Source organism: Canis lupus, chromosome 4 (assembly GCF_048164855.1).
Source record: "Canis lupus baileyi chromosome 4, mCanLup2.hap1, whole genome shotgun sequence".
NCBI classification, from domain to species: domain Eukaryota; kingdom Metazoa; phylum Chordata; class Mammalia; order Carnivora; family Canidae; genus Canis; species Canis lupus.
Genome location: NC_132841.1, coordinates 70,531,360 through 70,552,268, shown reverse-complemented (window position 1 = coordinate 70,552,268; position 20,909 = coordinate 70,531,360). Strand labels below are relative to the sequence as shown.

The following is a 20,909-nucleotide window of genomic DNA, read 5'->3' as shown; positions in this document are numbered from 1 at the left end:
TCATGAGCTAGTCATTTGGTTTGGCCTCCCAAGCCCATTTTAACTGAGGTGGTGTAGGCAGATTGAGTGGTTACAATTTCAATTAGGCATTAGGCATCCCTGGGGGAAGGCAGTTGTCGCCATTCTCATATATATTAGATATCTGACATTGAAACATGTGGACTCTGTCTCAGGAATTTTGCTCTGGCAACACTGGAATAGAACTTTTTGACAGCTGTCATTATTTCTAGACATTCATGGCCCACACCTACTACTTGAGAACCATCACCCCCAATTTAGTAACATTACACAGCAGCTAGGGCCTAGTCACCTCTCTGGCTTCCTGGGGTTGTGGCTAACCTCCAGAGCTCATTGTTCTGTTGCTGCCTTCTTATTACTATGCCCCTGCTATCCAGAGAAGTTTCTATTTTCTGGGAATTAACAGCCAGAAGAGGTTGATAACCCACCTCTTCCATTAATTTCACACATCTGTAGAGCTGGAAGGCCCCTGAGGGATGGTTTAGCCCACCCCTCTCATTTTGCCAATGGTAAGGTGGCCAAAGAAATTACTTGCCCAACATCACCCTAAGTTGATAGAGTTGGGCCCCAAATGGAATCTCTTGACGTTAACCACAACTACATTGTCCCATTTAATAACTGTGGGCTAATTAGATTCACTACCACTCAGAATGCTCAAGCTGCTGGGCGTCAGAGAATTAGGGAATCATTTAGAATGCAAAACCATTTTTCCCCCCGCAAGTTTTTCAAACTTTGTAATTGCTTTACTTCAAACTTTTGAACCTCAAACTGTATATGTAAAAGAGTGGCACCAAAATCCCCAACTCTCTTCATCATCTCTCTCACACTCTTGGGGTTGTATGTGCATGTGTCTGTGCTTTCCGAGATAAGGTGTCTTGCAGCTCCGGCTCTGAACAACAAAGTGGCTGAAGCTGTCAGAAGCTGCAAGAATGCCCACTTCCTACTTGACTGGTGACATATTTTTGCAAAGCTGTTCTCACACAGCTTCCCCATCTCAAGCAAATTAAGATTTAGAACAATGACTTCAAGTTCCTTTTTATGTGTTTCTGCTTTGTACAGTAAAATAACTTCTGTTACAAACACAAAATATTTTTTACTGGTGAATTTGAATTGTAAATATTATATCACTCCACATTTATCTCATACGGCATTTCTTCCAGAATCAGTTCCTTGGGAACATTGGTCCTGCTGAACTACTTTGGGATAAAAAAAAAAATTCTGTGGTCAAATATGAATTGGAAATTGCCACAAAAAACCTCTACTCTCATTTTTGATATTCATAATGGCCAGTAGTGTATTAGACTTTACAGTAAACAATGAATTTAACTTTGCTTAACCCAGGATTTCCTAAACATACTTAAATTACTTTTTCCCTATAACGTTATTAACATTCTGCAGAACTCAAAGTAGATGGGCAATTCCAAGGTATCACCTAAACTTTATTGAACATGTTCTGCATGCCTCAAGGGGTTCCAAGCACTTTACAGGAATGAAATTTTTCTAAGGCTCAAATATCAGAGTACAAATTCAAATGCTGTAGTCAAAAGGCTCAGGGTTCAGTTTTGGCTACGTCTCTTACGAGTTGCATAACTTTGGTTAAATTACCTAATAATCTCTGAGTCTCAGTGTCTTCGTTGCAAAACAGGGAGAACGAGAACCAATAGATATAATGTGGGGAGAGGGAGAAACAACCTACTGGTAGAATTATTCAAGTAGAAGAACAGCAATACATAGGGTTTTTTTTTTTTTTTAACTGCGCCACGATTTAAAAAAAGAATGCACAAGTCCTGCCATTATGTGTTTGATAACAATTGAGGCTAACTTTCTTAATCTTCAAAGAAATGAATCATGGGGTGCAACAAGACAGGTTTTTCCTCCAAATCCTTTGACATATGGCAATAATTTTCTGATAGGTACCTGAAAATTTTTTCCAAATCTTGGGCAATCCCTTATTGTAGGAAACATGTCATCTTGTGGAACACATAGAAAACTCACTGAATTTTAAAATCTTCTTCCTAGCCCCGACTCTCAGTGGGTTGGGGCACAGAAAAGTTTGTAAGTTCTTTCCCATGGAAATGTAGGCTGAATGCTAGTTTCCACATTAGCAAACAAGAGTCTTTCCAGCTCCTAACAAGAACAACAGATAACCTTCATCGAGTGCTTTCTAGGGAGGCTGGCACTACAAGCTCTGCTTATGGAAGTATTTATGTAATTCCTCAGAAGCTGTAGAAGGTCAGTAGCATTATTGTTCTCATTTGTAGGTGAGGAAACAAGCAAATTATTAACTTGCCCAAAGTCTGTCAGATACTGAGGGCTTCAGATGGGAAGGAAATGCAGCCAGCTTGGCTCCAGAGCATAGACAGCTGGCCACCCTGCCCAGCCCCCATGTCGTAGCCTGACAGCAGATCTGAATTTCTAGAGAGGAGCCAGAAACATGGGATAGAGTAAGAAAAAGGGGGAAGAAAAAGGTGAGAGCTCTTTTCCATTTCAAGGGGACAGAGAACAGTATGCAGGGTTTGTCTTTTCAGTAACATTACTTCTCACATTTCTTTGGCTAATACTCTTAAGTTATAGACAGCTGTGCTTTGGCACTGCCAAGCTCTCACTTCTGTCCAGACCTCTGCACCTGCTCTTCTGTTCTCCCCCGAGCCCCTCTCACGGGCCTCTCTCCTCTTCCCTCACTGGCATAGGGGACGCCTATTCTTGGGGTTCATCTTAGGCATCAGACCCAATAGGAAGCCTTCTCCTCAGACTCTCCAGGAGTACATAAGTCTCCCAGATCCAGAACCTATGCTCTTCCGACCTTAGTGCTTATCAGGGCAGTATAGGTGCCACTGACTCGCTCCTCTTACAGGACAAGCAGGAGGGCAGAGACACATCCACCTTGTCTCTGCTGGATCCCTAGGGTCTAGTATGGCACCTAACCCATGCTTGGTGCTTAATGATGATTTGTTACTGTCCAGGAGCACACTCTTCTCCAATGGGTCTCTGTGTCCAAAATAATGATTCCCCACTTACAGTTACCTCTCCCTAGTGCATAAACAGGACAATTATATCAGACCCTATCATGCAGCTAGAAGACGGAAGAAGGGGTTGTTTCTACTCAAACTTTGCCTCTCTGGTCCTATTCCATTTTCATTCCTCCCAGGCCCTCCACCAATAATTAATTCCTATTTCAATCCTCCCATCCTCATACGTGATGAGGGCATCCTTCGAAGCAACACTGTGAAGAGCATATGGAGGTTGAGTGTTGATTAGGATTCTGAGGGAAGTCCCTGTCGTGACACTGACCAGCACCAGGAAGACTCTGTGGGGACAGAACTCTCACCACAACTATGATTTCCTGGCCAGCAGTTCTGACCCTTTAGGGGAAGGACACATGAAAGAGAGAAGTAGAGATGTTAAAGCAACAGACGCTATTGCTCCTGCTGCCTCCTGAAGTGGCAACTGGTGGCAGGTGTTGCCCACTGAAGGCTGCTCTGGCTAAAACTGAGTGCAGTAGGGGCAGAAGGCAACGGGAGACAACACCTTCTACTTTCCACCTCTCCTGCCTCTGTTCTGATTATCTTATAATTATGTATGATAAACTCTCATACTGATGCTGTCTTATAAACCAGGTTCTATTTCTCCACATCTTCAATGTTTAGTAGCTATATCATAAGCATAAAATCTAAGAGATCACACAAGTGGTTATTTTTCTATACCTTTTTGAAACAGAATTTTAGATACTGGCTTATGCAGTTACTCACTCCTGTGTCCAACCAGTGCTTGCTAATAAACACATACTACAAAGGATTTCTGTTGGGCATGAGGGGGCTTGAGAATGAGTAGGGCAGGGTGCTTGCTTTCATAGAACTCACAATACCCAAGGCTTCAGGTGTAGAAATAACTAACACCATATAGAATGTAAGTGGTATGATATTGCAGAAAATGTTAGTTCAGTTTTGGAGATGTAGCTGAGGTACCAGCAGGTCATTAGATCAACACTGTTCAGGAGAATGTTCTGGAATGAAGGAAATGTTTAGTATCTGTGTTGTCATGTACTATAATCACTAGATACAGGTGACTATTGAACATATAAAATATGGCTTTTATAATTGAGGAGCTGAATTGTAAGTTTTATTTAATTAATTTCAATTTCGGCAGCTCCCTGTAGCTAGTGGCTACCATATTGGCCAGGGCAGATCTAGATAAAAGTCTATCACACAGAAATGTAGAAAATGGGAAAAGCATTGGTCCCAAAAAACAGGATATAGAAATATATCCTGTTGTGTAAGCAATATAGAAAGAGAACTGAGGCTCCTCCAATATCCAGACCTGTGTAACTGCTGCCTATCTGACATCTCAAAGACTCTTCCAATTGAGTGTGTTCAAAATAAAAATCATGGCCCTCCCCATCATTTTCTAATCTATCTATCAGGTTCATCTTCTGGTCCCATCTCTACTGCCATTTCTCTAGTCCAAGCTCCTGCCTGGACTACTGCAATAGTCTCCTAATTCTATTTATACTGTTTCTAGAACAATCCTTCCCAAATGCCAAATCTGACCAGATCACCCTCACATTTAGGTAGAAGCCCCAACATATGATTGTGACCTATCGCGTTTGGCCCCTGCCTACCTTCCTCATCCCATCTTTTACTGCTTTTATCCATTTAGCTCCATTGCAAACTCACTCACCTTCCTATTGCTCATTAAACCATGTGGGTATGAACAGACAGCAGGTGGTACATACAAATGCCATTAATATGCATATGTGTGTGTGTTTGTGTCTGTCGTGTGATCAAATATTGTACACCACTGTCATTTGGTTTCACCAAAATTTGAGGAAGCTTCAAATTTTCACCTCTGCACTGTGCAGGTGCCTCTAAGAAATAAAAAAAAAAAATAGGTGCTTTTATTTTGGTTTAAGATCTCTCTTTGTTTAAGATAAGTTTTAATTAACTAGAAGGCTTTTGAAGAGACTCAGATCATGGACATCATTTTAACTGGGTTAGTGTGACCTATGCAGGTACAATGTGGGACAACAGCTTATTTAAGGGCTATCATATCCCTTGCTAACTAGGTCATCACAGATCCAAATCAGAGTGAAGATAAGGAACCATAACTTAAGCTCTTTGATGGTCAGCATCCTTGGTATGTGGGTGATATCAAATATTTGGTAAAATATAGGAAAGGAGTGGATAAGAGGAGACTTTTTTCATGCCACTACTTCCCCTACAACAGTTGGCACTTCAGTCTCACCCACTTTTATGGTATATTTTCCTTTTTTAATTTGTTGTTATTAATTTTTCAAGATGTTTCAGGAAAATTTCATTATCCCCAAATGTTGTTCAGGGCAGAACTGTCTTCTTAGGAAAGAGGAAGCATGCTGTAGGCAGCCTTAGTTAGCTCTAAGCCAAACTAGCTGACAGTTTGTCTTCAAAGGTCCCTATGCCTCCTCTTGGTATGTTTTCCTGTATAAATACTTTCAAACTCTGGTCCAGGAAGGAAAGTGGTTGTATCCAAAGGTATTGTTAGTCACAGCTGAAAACAAATTTAAGGTATGCATTTGACTTGTTAGGACTTATCCTAAGATACTTACTCCTTACAAGAGGATGGGCTGGGATTCCTAGTGGTATGGGAGAATGTGTGCTATCTAGGAGTCTTCTATGATTCTACACAAGTCCATGGCCAAATGCCAGCTAGAGCAGCATGGCAGGCCAGGCTGGGTGTCTACAACAAGACGGTATGGAATGGTTCAGACCAACTAACTGGTTTACAGAATGTGCTTTTCCTTGATATCTCCACCCTCCTATCCCTATTCCATCCAGGGCTTCTTTAAGGAAAATTAGTTTCTAACACTGCTCAAAACAATCTGTTCTTAACTTTATAAAATATAAAATAGTATTTTCCACTTAAAGAAGGGCTGATTTGAGTTAATTTTTTTGCCTATTGTCAAGGTACATAAGAATCTCCTGAACAAGTTATTAAAAATGGAGATACATGGTCCTAAAGCCAGCCGTTCTGATTCAGCAAGGGGGCTATGGTGGTGATGGAACTGGGGTGGGGGACAAGAGGGGTGGCAGCATTATTAAGGTATTAAAAGTGCAAGCCCATTCTGATGTAGATGGTCCACAGTCCACAATGGGAGAAACAATGCCTTAAGAAACAATGGATAAAAAGAAAATTCTATAACTGGTGTCAGGTGAGATATTTTGAGGTAATGAAAATTTATTTCATCTAACAGTAAACTCAGTTCTATTCAGCAACTTAAAAGAAAAGCCAATTTTTGATTATTAGAAAGAACATAGCAATGTATTAAAACCAAATTTTCTAGGCTGCTGTTGTGACCATATCAGAAATGTGATTGAGTTGTCCACAAAACTATCTAAAGCAGACAGTTGCCAAAATTTTAGATGAATTATAATTCAATGAATTGATCAACAAAGTCTGAAACATTTGCGATGCATACTTGAATAGAATAACCAAAAGTTTAAATAAAAGCAATTCAATTATTTTAGCCAAAAGAAAGTTTGGTGACTTTTCTTCTATGAAGATATATACCTATATGAATAAAATCAATGTTGACTGTTTAAATCATTTTAAGTTACTGAAATGTGAAAATTTGAAAACAAAAGTTATATGGGTTATTTTGTCGAGTTTGAGAAAATCCTACATTATTGGGTTATATGCATAATAGATACCAATTTCTCTTTTTTTTCTGTTCATTCACAGACTATGAAAAGGTTAATTTTCTTGCCCTTTCAAAACAATTCCCAAAGAATTTTCATATGATTGGTTCATTTGAAGGAAAGGCTAATTTCATATTTGAAGAATATGCTATTAAATGTACTACCATTATTGAAAACTGATCTTTTCCTTTAGTATTTGTTGAATCAAGATGTTCAAGTGACTTCCATCAATTTGCTGGTGTGACCAAAACAAAACTTTGGTAAATGTATATGTTTCTTGATGGTTGACCCTTACCCCCAAATTTATTTTAATGGTGTTACAGAGAGATACATGCTAGGTATATATTTTGAACCAGTGTGTTCTCTAAAAAGTGAGAGATATGCACAACTTGTTCTGACCTAGTTATAAAAAGTTATAGAAATTACCTCTACCTCATTTATCAAAAATTAATTAATCTGCATCCCATGGATATCTTTCGACACCAGTTTAGATTTGCTTTTTTTTTTTCCACTAAATGGAAAGCACTTTAAGTAAAAACAATATTGATCCAGCTTTAGGTGACTTTGATTCCATCTTATATTCTGTTAGCATTTATACAATGCTATTGCTACAATTATACAGTAAGATTTCAGACTGAAGAGTATATGACTTTTAAAATTCCAAATAATAAACCATGTGTCATTTAAAGCACTCAACACATTTCTCAAAGCTCTTTCTTTAGTGCTTTTAAATCCTTTGAGATAGGGGAAAGTATTTATTATATATAAACATTGTTTTCCTTGTAATATAGTTGAGAAAGTGAAAAACCTATACAATTAGCTTCTTTAGGACATTTGTCTTATTTATTGTTACTAGATGCCAACTCTACAGTGGCATACACATACCATCAATACTTTTGACTGGTTGAATTTTTCAGTTTTTTTGGCATTATGTAAACCTAAACTTTAGATGATTCCTTTAAGATGACTCATTAGATATTTTTCTGATATTGATGCTTCATAATAATTAAAAGTCCTATTAATGTTTTGCCCCCTCAGATACATGATTAAAAGTTCCCAGTCAAGATGGCAGGCTGACTACCTGCTGTAGTAAATTCTGCTCACCCTAAATCTCTAAAAATGCTGGAAAAAGAAAAGTTATGATAATAATAAAGCAACCATAAACATAATAGAAAACTACAAAGTAAACCCCCAGTGGGCTAGAAGTCACAAAGAATGCCTAAAAGACAGATTTATTTTATTTTTTAGAAAAGATTTATTTATTTATTTTTGAGAGAGAAAGAAAGAGAGCATGCACACCTGAGCAGGGAGTGGCAGAGGGAGAAGGAGAGAGTGAATCTTAAGCAGACTCCTGGCTGAGAACCAAGCCCAATGCAGGGCTTGATCCCAGGACCCCAATATTATGACCTGAGATGAAATCAAGAGTTGGATGTTCAACCAACTGAGTCATCCAGGTACCCCCCCGAGAAGACATTTAAAGAAAGATCAGCTCAAAGACGAAACAGAAGCCCAAAGAGGGGACAAGATGGGCCAGAAGACTGAGAGCTCACCCAGAGTGCTCTACACTCAGAGATGGAGAATGTTGAGGGCAGGGAGGGGCTCAGGGGTAGTACTTGGATGAACAAGGCATGTATAGCCAGGTGGTCGGACTTCTGCACAACAGGGCTGGAGAGAGTAATGACGAAGCTGCAAAGCTCCAGCCACTTCAGTGTCCAAGAGGGAGGGGCCATCCTTGGCAAATATGAGCCAGGAAAGCTCCCTTCCCGCCCACTTAGCTACTCCCTCGCTCCACTGAACTTGGGCTCTTCACTCAAGGTGATTGCACAAGCAGGAACAGCAAACCATCTATGTGAATCTCCACTACCACATGCACACAAATTAAGAGGCACCACGTTCAGGAAGAGCCAGTGCCAAGAAAGGAGAGCTTGAGTCAACAAATAGTAGAACTCACACCGAAAGAAAGAGTAATGTGGCAAGAGAGATACAAGGAGATATTGCACCTCAAAGGATCAAGTTGATACAGTGATAATGAAAATCTTTTATGTGTGTTTAAATATATTAAAAGTGACTTAACATCTGCAACAATGGGTTGACTTCTTTCCGGTATTGACTGATCCCTGAGGCAGCTGCTGTTGGCCACCAGTTGTGACTCACCTATTTTTTTTCTTTTTAAAAAGATTTTATTTATTTATTTGAGAGAAGGAGAGAGACAGAGCAAGCAGGGGGAGCAGGAGGGAGAGAAAGAATCCCAACCAGACTTGGTACAGTGCTGAGCTCAGAGCCAACACCGGGCTCGATATCATGACCCTGAGATCATGACCTAAGCCAAAATCAAGAGTCCGATGCTTAACCAACTGAGCCCCTCCAGGTGCCCTATTTACTTATTCTACAATGGGGTCTTTATTTGAGCGTTTCTTTTTTCCCCTTTTGATAAATGTAATTAAATTGAAGCCGATGACTTGAGTTTTGATGATATACCAGAAATCCTACTACGTACTTGTCATATGTTTCTCTTTATTTATTTATTTATTTATTTTAAAGATTTTATTTGTTCACCAGAGACACACAGAGAGAGGCAAAGACACAGGCAGAGAGAGAGAAGCAGGCTCCATGCAGGGAGCCCGATGTGGGACTTGATCCCAGGTCTCCAGGATCACGCCCTGGGCTGAAGGCAGGTGCCAAACCGCTGAGCCAGCCAGGCATTCCAATACGTTTTTCTTTAATCCTCACAATAATCCAACAACAGAGAAGACTCATCTGTATTAACAGATGAGAAAACTGAGGAAGGGGCGGGGAGGCTGAGAACCTTCCTTGGATCCTACAGTAACTGTCGGAGTTTGTACAGGACCCGAGGCTCTCTAGCAGCAAGGCCTCTGCTCTGAATGCTCCCTGATGAAAAACAATCCTGTAAACAGTATTTTCAAAACCAAAAGGTGCTTCTGTCTTTATAATACATTTCACTTCTCATAGAGCACTAACTGCTCCTGGTGCTTCCTGCAGGCTCTCTAATCAACTTTGTAGCAAGGTTAAAAACAAGTTTGCAGCTTACAAAAATAGTGACAAGCTTGAAAAAGTACCTGTTTTATCTATGCCACATTCACCCTCTCCTTTTATCGTCAGACTCACAGACACAGGAATTTGTCTGCAGCATCTAAACTTGAGAGTGCTCTTCTTAAGACTTGTATTCCTTTGAAGAGCAACCAAAGAGCATTACAGAGGAAAGGTGCCCTTTAGTTTAGGACAACGGCCTTGCTTTCTTTTTCACTGGCTTAGTTTCTTTTAAGTGCTATATTAACATAGGCGTATTTTAAAGATTAGATATGTAATACACCAAATATCGTTGAAGGAAAAGATGAACGTTGCTACCAAGTGATGCTATCTCTGTGGTGAGGAAACGAGGCCAGTACAGTTGGATGTGAGCAGTGACCAGATTGAGAGCACAGCAACATCCAGAGCTTTTGATGCGGCTCATGCCGTAGCCCTCCTGGTCAGTTTGGGTGGAGGGGAGTGTGAGGGCTCTACCAAGCATGGAGATCTCCCAAGGGAACAAGAGCAGTCAAACTGGGCAGGGCTAGGAGCTCCCCGGTCCTCCTGGCCTCCCTCCATGAACAAAACTGTGGTTCTCACAGTGGTGCCCAATTTATTCAGACTTTCTAAGTCTGTTTATCTTAGGGAGCACTTGCAGTTTTTTCTCTGCCTTGCCAAAGAAAGCACTACCAGTAGTGCTCAATATGGGTTTTTAATTTGGTGAATAGTAATTATATGTGTCATGTAAAAACACTGTGCTGAGCCAACCTGAAGGCCACAACATGGTGAAAGGGAAGAAAAGAGATGAAAATAAAAGGGAACAGAGAACAGAAAAAAGGAAGAAAGGAAAGAGGGGAAAAGAGTGGGAGAGTTCTTGCTTACAGGTGGTTCTGGGCAGGGGAACATGCCACTCTTCCCAGCTGACAGTCTGGGCCAGCTGGTGGTGGGCCCACCACCAGTCACTTGCTGTGTACAATTTAACCACCCACTGCTAAAAGAGTGAACTAGCTAAAGCCCTCTAAGGGTTCCAGATACCCCTCAGCGATCCCTGGCTGTCTTTGTGATCCAGCAACTAACAGGTTAATGCCTGACATAGTAAAGAACTTCCAGGATTCTGGTGCCAGCGATCCAGATGTTAGATATTTGAATAGCACCTTTGCACTTTCCCTAAATAAGCAAAATTTTAAGATCGGCCATAGGATGCTACATGTTTGCTTAAATAGTTCATACACTCATTTCGATGTTTGGGTGCAATCACTAACTTTCAGTGTCCTGTCTCAGTGTGATGATAGCATTTCTTTTGTTTTCAGAAAAATACCTATGGCTTGAAACCCTTCCTCTCTCCACCATCCTCCTTCCTCCTCCCCTACTGTAATAGCTCTCACAGCCTGCAGGGTTTCTTAATGCTGTCCAAGGACGACCTGCATTTACTGATGTTGGTAACTATCCCAATTCCTGGGACCCATGCGGCTTCTTGAACTAGAAACTTTTGTTTTTGTTTGTTTGTTTGTTTGTTTTATGCAACTTAAAGTTGGAAAGAGTAAGGAATCTTGGAAAGAGTAAGACCTGATTTTGATGTTTCTTCTCTTTCTGAGCATATGACACCTACTTTGTTGATCAGAGTATCTATCCATTTTGGTCATCTTTTTCCTTAGAGACCTATCTAGTGTCATAGGGTCAGAACAGTCAGGAAAACATGTAAGGAACATTGGTTTGCATGGGTGTCCTTGTAATATTTTAATTCAGGAAAGAACCTGAAAACTTTCAAGTCCCAGGTCTGGTAGAAGAAAGCCATTTTCTAGCACTCTTGTTTTTTAAGGAGCTCTGGTTATCAGTCACTGAAAACAGACAGGAGGCCCAGACAACCTGAATATCACATCAATGTAGAACAATTCAGTTCCTGTACTCCTACTGGGATCGTCCGAACTCTCCTGAGTGTATGGCATTTATCATCAGCTTGTTTCCGGTAATATAATGGCCATTAATAGTAATACAAAATAAAACCACCTCCTCCCCACTGGCCATTCCTCCCACTAACTTCTTCCACTCTCCAAAGAATAGGCGAGGAGACTTTGAAAAAAGAACCTCTGCTTATACATATAGGAAGGTAATAGTTAAATAGAAGGGCTTGGATCACAAACTATTCTGAATAAGTAAAGAGACTGTTCTCATTCTTCATCGCCCTTAGGAAAGAGGGGTCAGGGAAATAGGAAAAACAAGAAAGTGAACAACAGGGGACAGAGGGGAGCCTGAGCTGTAAAACCCCTAGCTGCTTTTGAAGAATGGTGGTTGCCAATATTCTGTATTAAGTTTCTATCCTCAATGCAATGTAATAAAACTTCTCAGTCTGACGCCTTCACTGAAGTTTAGTTTATCAGGTACACCAACGCCTTGAAGGAGGGGTTAGAGGTGAAAACTAAGGAAAGACAAACAAGTCTTGTTTGGGTGATTGCAGTACAGCTCAGGGGCAGAGAGGCAATTCCTAAACTGATGCAAGTTAGAGAAGCATGAGCCTGAAGTGACCTTGAGAATTCAGGCCATGTGGTTATTCATTGATCTTCTGTGGGGACCGTTCGATTTTTCCATGCAACATGGACTGCTGTTCGAAATCAAGTTTATTGAGATTTTAAAGAGCACACCAGCAGCTTTCTATTTTCTGCCTTAGGTTTTCCATTTCAAAATCGTGTTGGCACATGTAATTAACCATGGTTTCTTAGTAGTTCAGAACTCAGCAGGCTCTTTGGTCCTCACACCTCCATAAAGCTCAGCATTTTTTGTAGGTTTTACTAACAGGTTTCATTGACCCAAGAAAGGAGATCTGTGGTGACAGTATGGAAAAATGGAAAAGAATATGATTAAAAAAAATAATCATAGCTTATGGGCACCTGGGTAGCTCAGTCTGTGAAGCAACTGCTTTGGGCTCAGGTCCTGATCTCAGGGTTCCGAGATCGAGCCCCGGTTCAGACTCCCTGCTCAGCAGGGAGCCTGCTTTTCCTTCTCTCTCTGCCTCTCCCTACTCTCATGCTCTCTCTCTCTCATAAATAAATAAATAAATAAATAAATAAATAAATAAATAAAAATAAAATCTTTAAAAAATAATTATAGTTTAGAAAATAAGAATGAAGAAGAAAGCAAGAAAATAGGAGGGGGCAGATGGTTGGGGGAGTAGTGGAGTATCATTTGTGGGGTTGAGTGGCACGGGCCATCTGCCATAGACTGAATGATTGTGTCTCCCAAATTCAAATGTTGATATGTAATCCCCAGTGTGATGGTGCCAGGAGAGTGGTCTTCAGGAGCTGTTGGGGTCATGAGGGTGGAGCCCTCATGGAAGGGATTAGTGCCCTTATGAAAGAGCCCTCAGAGCGCTCCCTCATCACTCTGCCATGGGAGGATGCAGCGAGAAGACAACCAGCAAATGGGTTCTCACCAGACCCGGAATCTGCCAGCACCTTGCCCTTGGACTTCCCAACCTCCAGAACTGTGAAAGAGAATTTCTGTTGTTTCAAAGCCACCAGTATTTTTGTAATAGCCCATCTGAGCTAAGATACTACCTCACCTTGTAATAATCTGTGCAGTAGGTCCATTAGCTAATCACTCAGAGATAGCGAAGAAAGCACGAGCTCCCCACAGGCAGATAGGGATCTAGCAGATGATCTAGAAACCTCATCTGCTTGCACGCCACTCAGCCAGAGAGCAATTAATTTCTCCCCAGGAGAACTAAGGACTCCAGGCTTCAGAGGAATCAAAGACAGCCTCTTTCTACAAAGGAGTGAGGTTTCCTGCCTATTAAACTGCTCTATCAGGTCTAGAAAATCTCCTTTAATTCAGTAACATGCATGACTGAAATGTATTTTGTAAATTAATTTATCCTCCTTCCACATGAATTTACTTTTGAAGAAATGGCTGAGGAGAAAGTCACGTATGTGTGTGTGTGTGTCTAATATTCTGGAAAGCAGGGAGAAGAATGGGATCTTGGAGAAGCTACTGTCTAAATCCTCAGTAACTAAAGGTATATGGGTATGTCAATTTCTTTCAGGTGACAACCAAGAAGAAAAATAGAAAATACTGTAGGATTTGAAAAGCAACCACCACAAGAGGCTCTTTTGGTATCAATGCAGGATTCTTTCTCCACTTAAAATAGCGGAGCAAATTTCATTCCGGAACAAAGGGGATGAATACTCAACACACTTTGGATACCCGCGGTGTTTATCTGCCTCGCAATTATTTTGGACGGATTTTGAGTTGCTGGGTTGAGGCAATGATATCACCACACAGGTCGCTCTTGAAAATCAGATGAGCTACGTTATGGTTCTGAGAATTGTAAGAAAATCAAGAAAAGAGTGGTGCTATGTGGCAAGCATCTTTTCCTGTGCTTCAACAGACCTGCTGCCACCCCTGGAAAAACACATGCTCGATGGCCAGGAGCGTGCCACTGGCTGAAACAGTGGCACCTGTTTTGTGGCAGGCAGTGGTGCAGCTGCAGAGGGATGCAGACTGCTGTGATAAATACTAACTACTGCTTCTACAACACCACTTCTTATTTTGGGGAAAGAAAAACCTCATATGGTTTTCTGTTCAGATTTTTTTCTGTAGCCAGATGTCTCACCTTCAGTTACTTTTTTCTGATAGTATCTATCATTTTGGCTGTTCTAAGTGTTTTTGCTACCTTTGCTATGCCACACAGAATAAAGTACAATCTTTTTTTTTTCTTTGGCGGCAATTTAAACGGAAGAGAAATATGTTTCTTGTCTCTTCGCTAGTGGTTAATATGGCAGGTCAAGTCTCCAACTTTTAGACCTTTTCTGTTTTTCTTGAATCTCATATGTTGCTGGTGCTCTAGGTGGTGCTCTGGGAGTTAGAGCCTTGTCATAACTATCATGATTGTGTTCCTCTAAAAGAGTAGGACATTTCCAGATATATTTGTAAAAACAAGTAGCTAGATTTCTGCTCCTGAGGCATAATTCATTCCTCCGATGATTGGAGTTAATTCTTGTTACATAAGTTAATTTTCATTTTGTTTTGAAAATAAAAAAACATATGCACAAAGAGGTGGTATTAGCATGTGAACCCATAATACTCAGAAATAATTTTCATCAAGGCAAACAAAGAAGGAGGCTTTAGTGGCAGATGCATATTGTGGAAATCCAATCCTTAAAAAAAGGGTTTTATTTGGCCTGGCTTCGACATAATTTTAGCAGATTATATGAAGCAAGGTATCCCTTGCCCAGAGAGCAGACTGAATTATAACATTTACCCCATCTTCCTTTCTAGTTTTTAAAAAATGTTAATGTGTGAAAGCACAATTGAAAGTAAATCAGGAAGCATCTGTATGTATTTGGTTATTAGACTCCCGTGTATTTGTGCTTGATTTTTAGATTTGACTTTCTTTTTAATTTTCTTTTCTCAAGTAAATTGCAATTTCATTTTAATGCTTTTACCAGTATGGATTGCACAATTATTTTAAGAATTAAAAATTTTGATCAAATTTGGTATATTGAATGACTTCATATGCATTTTATACTTTATTTAAGGGTAAGTCAGTCGTTGTGAACCAAAATATTTATTTATGTTACAAGTTGCCATATCTTCTTTGATCTAGAGCAAATGTTACTACATTGACAATGTCGCTGCATTGGGCAATATTTCCATTTTTTCTTTGGTAAGCAGCTTAAAAATTTACCAATTTCTGCTGCTTGATCACAGGAAGTTATTACAATAGGGTAAAACATGGTAGGTTGCGCCTAACCAGATTTTACAGAAATTTCTCTTCCTGAACAGAAGCAATAGCCCCTCTTATAGACATGGTGACTCTTACTGTAAAGAATTTTTTCCTTGTAAATTAGATAATAAGGATGCAGTATTGTGCTAAAATTAATATTAAAAGATTGGCTGGCATCTGAGCAGTTAAGAAAGAAGTTTAAAGTTAAATGGAGCACTGAGGAAGGAATCAGGAACTTAAATACGTCGAGGGGATTTTTCAGTGGCCAAATGACTTTGACCTCGAAGAGAGTGAACTGCCTTTCTCACGGGTCAGCTCCAGGGGTCCTCTCCTCCTGGCTCATTTTCCCATCCAGTATCTAGTCTTCTGCTAGTCTATGTATAACCTAATTGACTGTTAAAGGCTTAAAATAGGGCGGCTCTCAGGGAATTCGCAGGTTTTCAGAGGTCAGACACTACCCAGGCTCCAGAGTTAAAACAGCCATCAGGTAGCTGGAGCTCTCCGTTGCTTCACCTTGACCGTGATCTGAGGACTCCTCAGAATAGATTCTTGGAGTGGTCACCTGAGTGCCTCTGACCAGTGAGCCCAATCCAGAGGATATGAAACAAGCTGTGGCCATTCACTTCACGTGAGTCCCCTTTCTGCCTTGTGAAGGGGATGAAGTGATGGTCCTTTTGAAAATATTGCTGACACCTAGATTATAACTGAGGTATGTAGTTGCTCTTAAGTAATGAGGGAGAAGACTTCCAGGACATTTCTCCTCCAATCCTCAAATAAAAGAGTAAAAAAAAAAACAAAATAAGGCAATATAAATATTATCCCAAAGTCACTAGTGGCCAGCACACATAATAAAAGGGAAAACAACATATTTGGATAAAACTCAAAAAGTAGTGGCTAGGGGGAAGAAACAGGCTCAGTGCCATAGGAAGCAAGTAAAACTTTTCACTTCTTCTCCAGAACCAGGAGCAATACTGGCGGAAGACACTGATTTTACAAAAACCTGTGAATTTTCCTTAATCCACTCCTGGTTGCACAAGTGGACTCAGGAGTGAATGAGCACTCTGGGGAAGGTCAAGGAGAAACCTACACTGGGAAAGCCCTAAATATTACGACAGGGTCATACCAGAGGTAGAAGGGGGATGAGCTGCCACGGTTGGCCTTGCCCCAGTACAGGACCCCAAATAAAATCTCAGAAAATGGAGCAGCATCCAACCCTCAAGACCAGCATAGTTATCTTTTACTCCACAGAAGAAGACTGGGTTAAAAGCAACACCCAGAGCTGGTGAACTTCTAATACCGGATTGGAACACATAGATGCATTTGTCATCCATCAGCCAGATCAAGAGACCCCTCTCATATGGAACAGAAAAGCCCTAAAAGCAAAGAGGCATGTCATCTTTCTGAAAATAATGATGATTGGAATTTACATATCTTGGCTAAGTTTTTAAATCTTAAAGACAGAGATTCCTTTGGAAATGCTGACAGAAAAGATAATCATTTTCAAAGGGGTGGAATTCAGGGTGGTCCCAGATTTCTCCACAGTAAAATTGAATGCTAGAATCTAAAAATAAAAACCACATAGACTGTTTATCAAAATGATAAAAACATTGGATAAAAAAAGCCCAAAGGTTGCTGTTGGGATGATACAGTGGGGAACAGTTTGTTCAAGAGAACAGGGTTTAGACTGAGGAGCTGGTTTATCTTAGAAGAGCAGAGGTTGAGAACTTGGGGAGAAAGATGAAAAGTAGGAAGCTCTTAAGATTTGCCCCGGGGCTTGTGAGGTTAAGAGAGGGGATACTCTTTCAGAGGCATTTCTGTTTTAGGGTTAAACCCAGGTAAGATGCCCAATTAACAGTCAGTGGTTTCTCAGAAGTTGCCACCTAGAGCAGAAGAAAGCCCTTCAGGTCTCATGTAGGACCGAGGAGGGCAAACAAAGGGGAGTGGGCTCAGGCCAGAGCTGAAAGTAAGAGTGGACACCAGCCACAAGGTGTACATCAGGTACCTGGACAGTGAGAGAGCAGAACAACATCGCCCTCTGAAGCCGACCCGTACTTTTGAGAAACTTCCGTTCCAGTCCGTGTATCACAGAGCTTTGGCTCTAGCTCTTCAGTGTTCTGAAATGGCCCAATCTGTGAGATGCTTCAGAAAATGTGTCCTGCAATTTGTTTTTTTGGGTACCTGGTTCTTAGATTCCCCAGTGCACACTAGTGTATTCCACACCTGTGAAAACCTTGTAAGAATCTACTTACCCCCGGCCCCCAATTTCTGAAATGTGTTAGAGTGTAGAGTCCCTCTCCCTTGCAATGGCCAGGAGCAACACACATTGATATAACATGATATATTATATCTAATAAGGCAATTTTAGAGAGTACATGTAAAAAGAGAGTGAAGAGAAAAAGAGTTAAGGGTATATGAAGGAAAATCTTGTCCACCTCCTATCCTTGCTGCTAAAAATAGCCCCAACACCTTTAGGCTGCAAATTGCTGTTGGCTGGATTAGTTGAAGTGATGCATGAGCAGATAAGTTGGGGGGTCAGTCATGCCAGCAGCCCTTTGATAACACCCATTGGGATACTGGCCTTACACCTTCAGGTGTCAGGATGCTTAACTGATCATTCTTAAAGCTAACATATGGCAAGATGGGTCCTAGTTTCTCTCCAGTAAAGAGCAAGACCAGAAAAATGGTTGGATGGAATATTTCCAAGCAGATTTATTACGAACTCCACGTGCAAACCAATAGCCAAGCCAAGGGACCTTAACAACTGAAACTTTGCTGGTTGGGCACACACTGATGCTTAGGATGAATTCTTCTCACTACTGGCCCAGGAACCAAAAGTATGCGGAGAAAAGGTTAGTTCAGAGAACATTCTGATGTTTTGGAATTTTTTTCAAAAGTTTAGGCTTTTGTAGCCCCAAATGGTTCAGGGTGGAGGAAGTTATTAGCTTCACGTTTAGAAAGGCAACATGTTATGTTCAAGCTTAAGATTTACCAGTAAGTAAGCCGAACAGATCTACAATATAGACCCTGTGTGTAATATTCATTCCACATGGATGCTCTATTCAACTGAGTGCAAGTCTATTGACAGCAGTCAACCAATTTGTTAAAGTAATTGCTAAGCTATGGAGGATATTAATACCAAATTCTGATTAAATAGACTTTTTTGGGGGGGAGGATGACAAGCCTGAGCAACCAACAAGAATATATTATTTCTATGCTCCAAATAAACAATGTTAAGCAGACTGGTGTCTGTCTCCATGTAGCTTACAGGGGTATTTGTAGTAAAAAACAGAGGAACAAACAAGAAACAGATGTTTGAACCAAAGAACACACACACACACACACACACACACACACACACACACACACAGAAGGATGAGGATTCTTTGAGTTTCCCTTGTACTTGATTTATTATCTCATGATATCCTAGGTTTCAAGAGAGGGAGCCTAGCAGGGAAGGTGGCAAGGGGGACATGGGCCCTAGAATCAGAGAGAGGTAAGGATCAATTCTGTCCCTACTTTGTCATGTCACAGCCTTCGGCAAGTTACTCAACCTCTCTGAGCTTTAGTTTCCTCATCGATTCTTATTTCACTGAGTTCTTGGGAGGAGTGAGGTGGGTAATATGTATCTGGTATGCAACAGGTCATCAATAAATAGTAAGTATTTTAATGGCTACTAAATTGGACAAGGATGATAAAGGAGGGAGGGTAGGTATGGAGAAGAGGTTTAAGGAATTGGATGTAAACCTGGAAAGGAAGGAGTCAGGCAAAAGGCTAGAAAATAGTGTTAGAGTTTTGAAAACCTGCAGAGTTATTAGATGAAGTGTTGGTTAATTCGAACATTATGTGCTTTCTAAATCCGGTATATTTTTAATCTTCCTAAGTGGGATACTAAATTACTTAGTATGGTTTTAGAAAAGTAGCAGTGGTAGGATGAGGAGTCAGCAGACCTGTCTTTTAAGAAATTCTCAGTGTCCAGAAAGTAACACATATGACACATATTCAAGGCTATTTTTTATAGTATTGTTTGGAATAGAAAGTTTTGGAAACAATACACAATGTTCAATCAATTAAGTGGGTCATTCATTTACCAGAATAACATGCAATTCTAAAGGATATTCAGTTACGTCTTATTAAAATATGAGAAGATATACAGGATTTTTATTATTTTTTAAAGCAAGGATCAAAACATTGCATATAATATTTTACTTCTTGAGTATAAAGCTGGGGGAACTAGTATCTATATTTATATTTGCTTACATAAACCTAAGGAAACTGGATGGACATAGAAATTAAGAAAAGTGGTTTCTGTGGGGCAGAGGCTGGGAAGACCCAGAAAATGACAGACAAGGATTGTATATTATTTTATACTTGCGTTTGTTTTTGTTTTGGAGCCAGATGTAATTTCTATTTAAAAAACAAGTTTAAAAAATGTATAGGGATGCTTGGGTGGTTCAGTTGGTTAAGCATCTATCTCTTGGTTTTGGCTCCCGTCATGATCTCAGGGTAATGAGATGGAGCCCTGCATGAGGCTCAGTGCTCAGCAGGGAGTGTACTGGAGATCCTCTCTCTCCCTCTCCCTATTCCCTTCCCTCCTCTCTCCTTCTCTCACTCTCTCTTCTCTCTCTCTCATAAATAAATAAATAAATAAATAAATAAATAAATAAATAAACAAACAAAATCTTAGAAAAGAAGTTAAAAAATTTAAATACAAAAATGTGAATGCTTTAAAGGAGTGTTATTTTTAAAAATATAAAATAAAGGGATGTTATTCATAATTTAAAACTAGGAATCAGATTTGCTTTACCCTGACACTAATCTGAGGTCAGTTCAAATTAAGAAGGATTGAGCTTTGATTTGTGAAGGAGGTGGATGAAGAGGCAATAAGGTCCCTTTTGGAGCATAATGCATCCCAAAGGATCTGAGTTAGAGGTGCGGTACATTATAAGAGGATTTAGAGTCTACATAGTATCCTGGGACAGTGGAGCAGTGGGGCGGCAGGTCAGGATGGGGCAAAAAGGGAGAAAGAGTACAAGGATCCACTCTGCCTCTGAGGTGGTTTTGTCTGGGTCCCTCAGAGCTCTATTGCACTGAAAGTCAGCTCAATACTGACCTTGCCAGGACCCTAGAGCCAGAGGACTTCATTAGCATTTCAACACCATAACACCAGGCAACTGATTGCCCAGCCACCCAAACCTGGGAGCCCTGGTCTGAAGTTAGAGCCATAATAAGATGGAGGTTATGCTAGCTAATGTTTTATTCGAGGCACAGAAGAACTAAAGGAAGGGATCTTTTAGCAGTCTTCATAAAAATAACACTCCTGAGCTATGGACCAGCGTTAACATAAGAAGGTGACAGATGAGGAGGACACAAATGTAACTAAGGCTGAATCATTTTAGAAAAGGGATGATTATGGCATCACTTCCAATGTGCTTTCTACATGATAGATCCATGGAGGGGGGTTGATCACTAATTTG

The 20,909-nt window shown here is 40.4% G+C and overlaps 1 protein-coding gene across 5 annotated transcripts in view; it reads right to left on the bottom strand.

Annotated features, from left to right (window-relative positions):
- FYB1 (FYN binding protein 1) overlaps positions 1-20,909 on the bottom strand; it is a 150,604-nt gene that overhangs the window by 69,661 nt on the left and 60,034 nt on the right. The window lies entirely within an intron of this gene.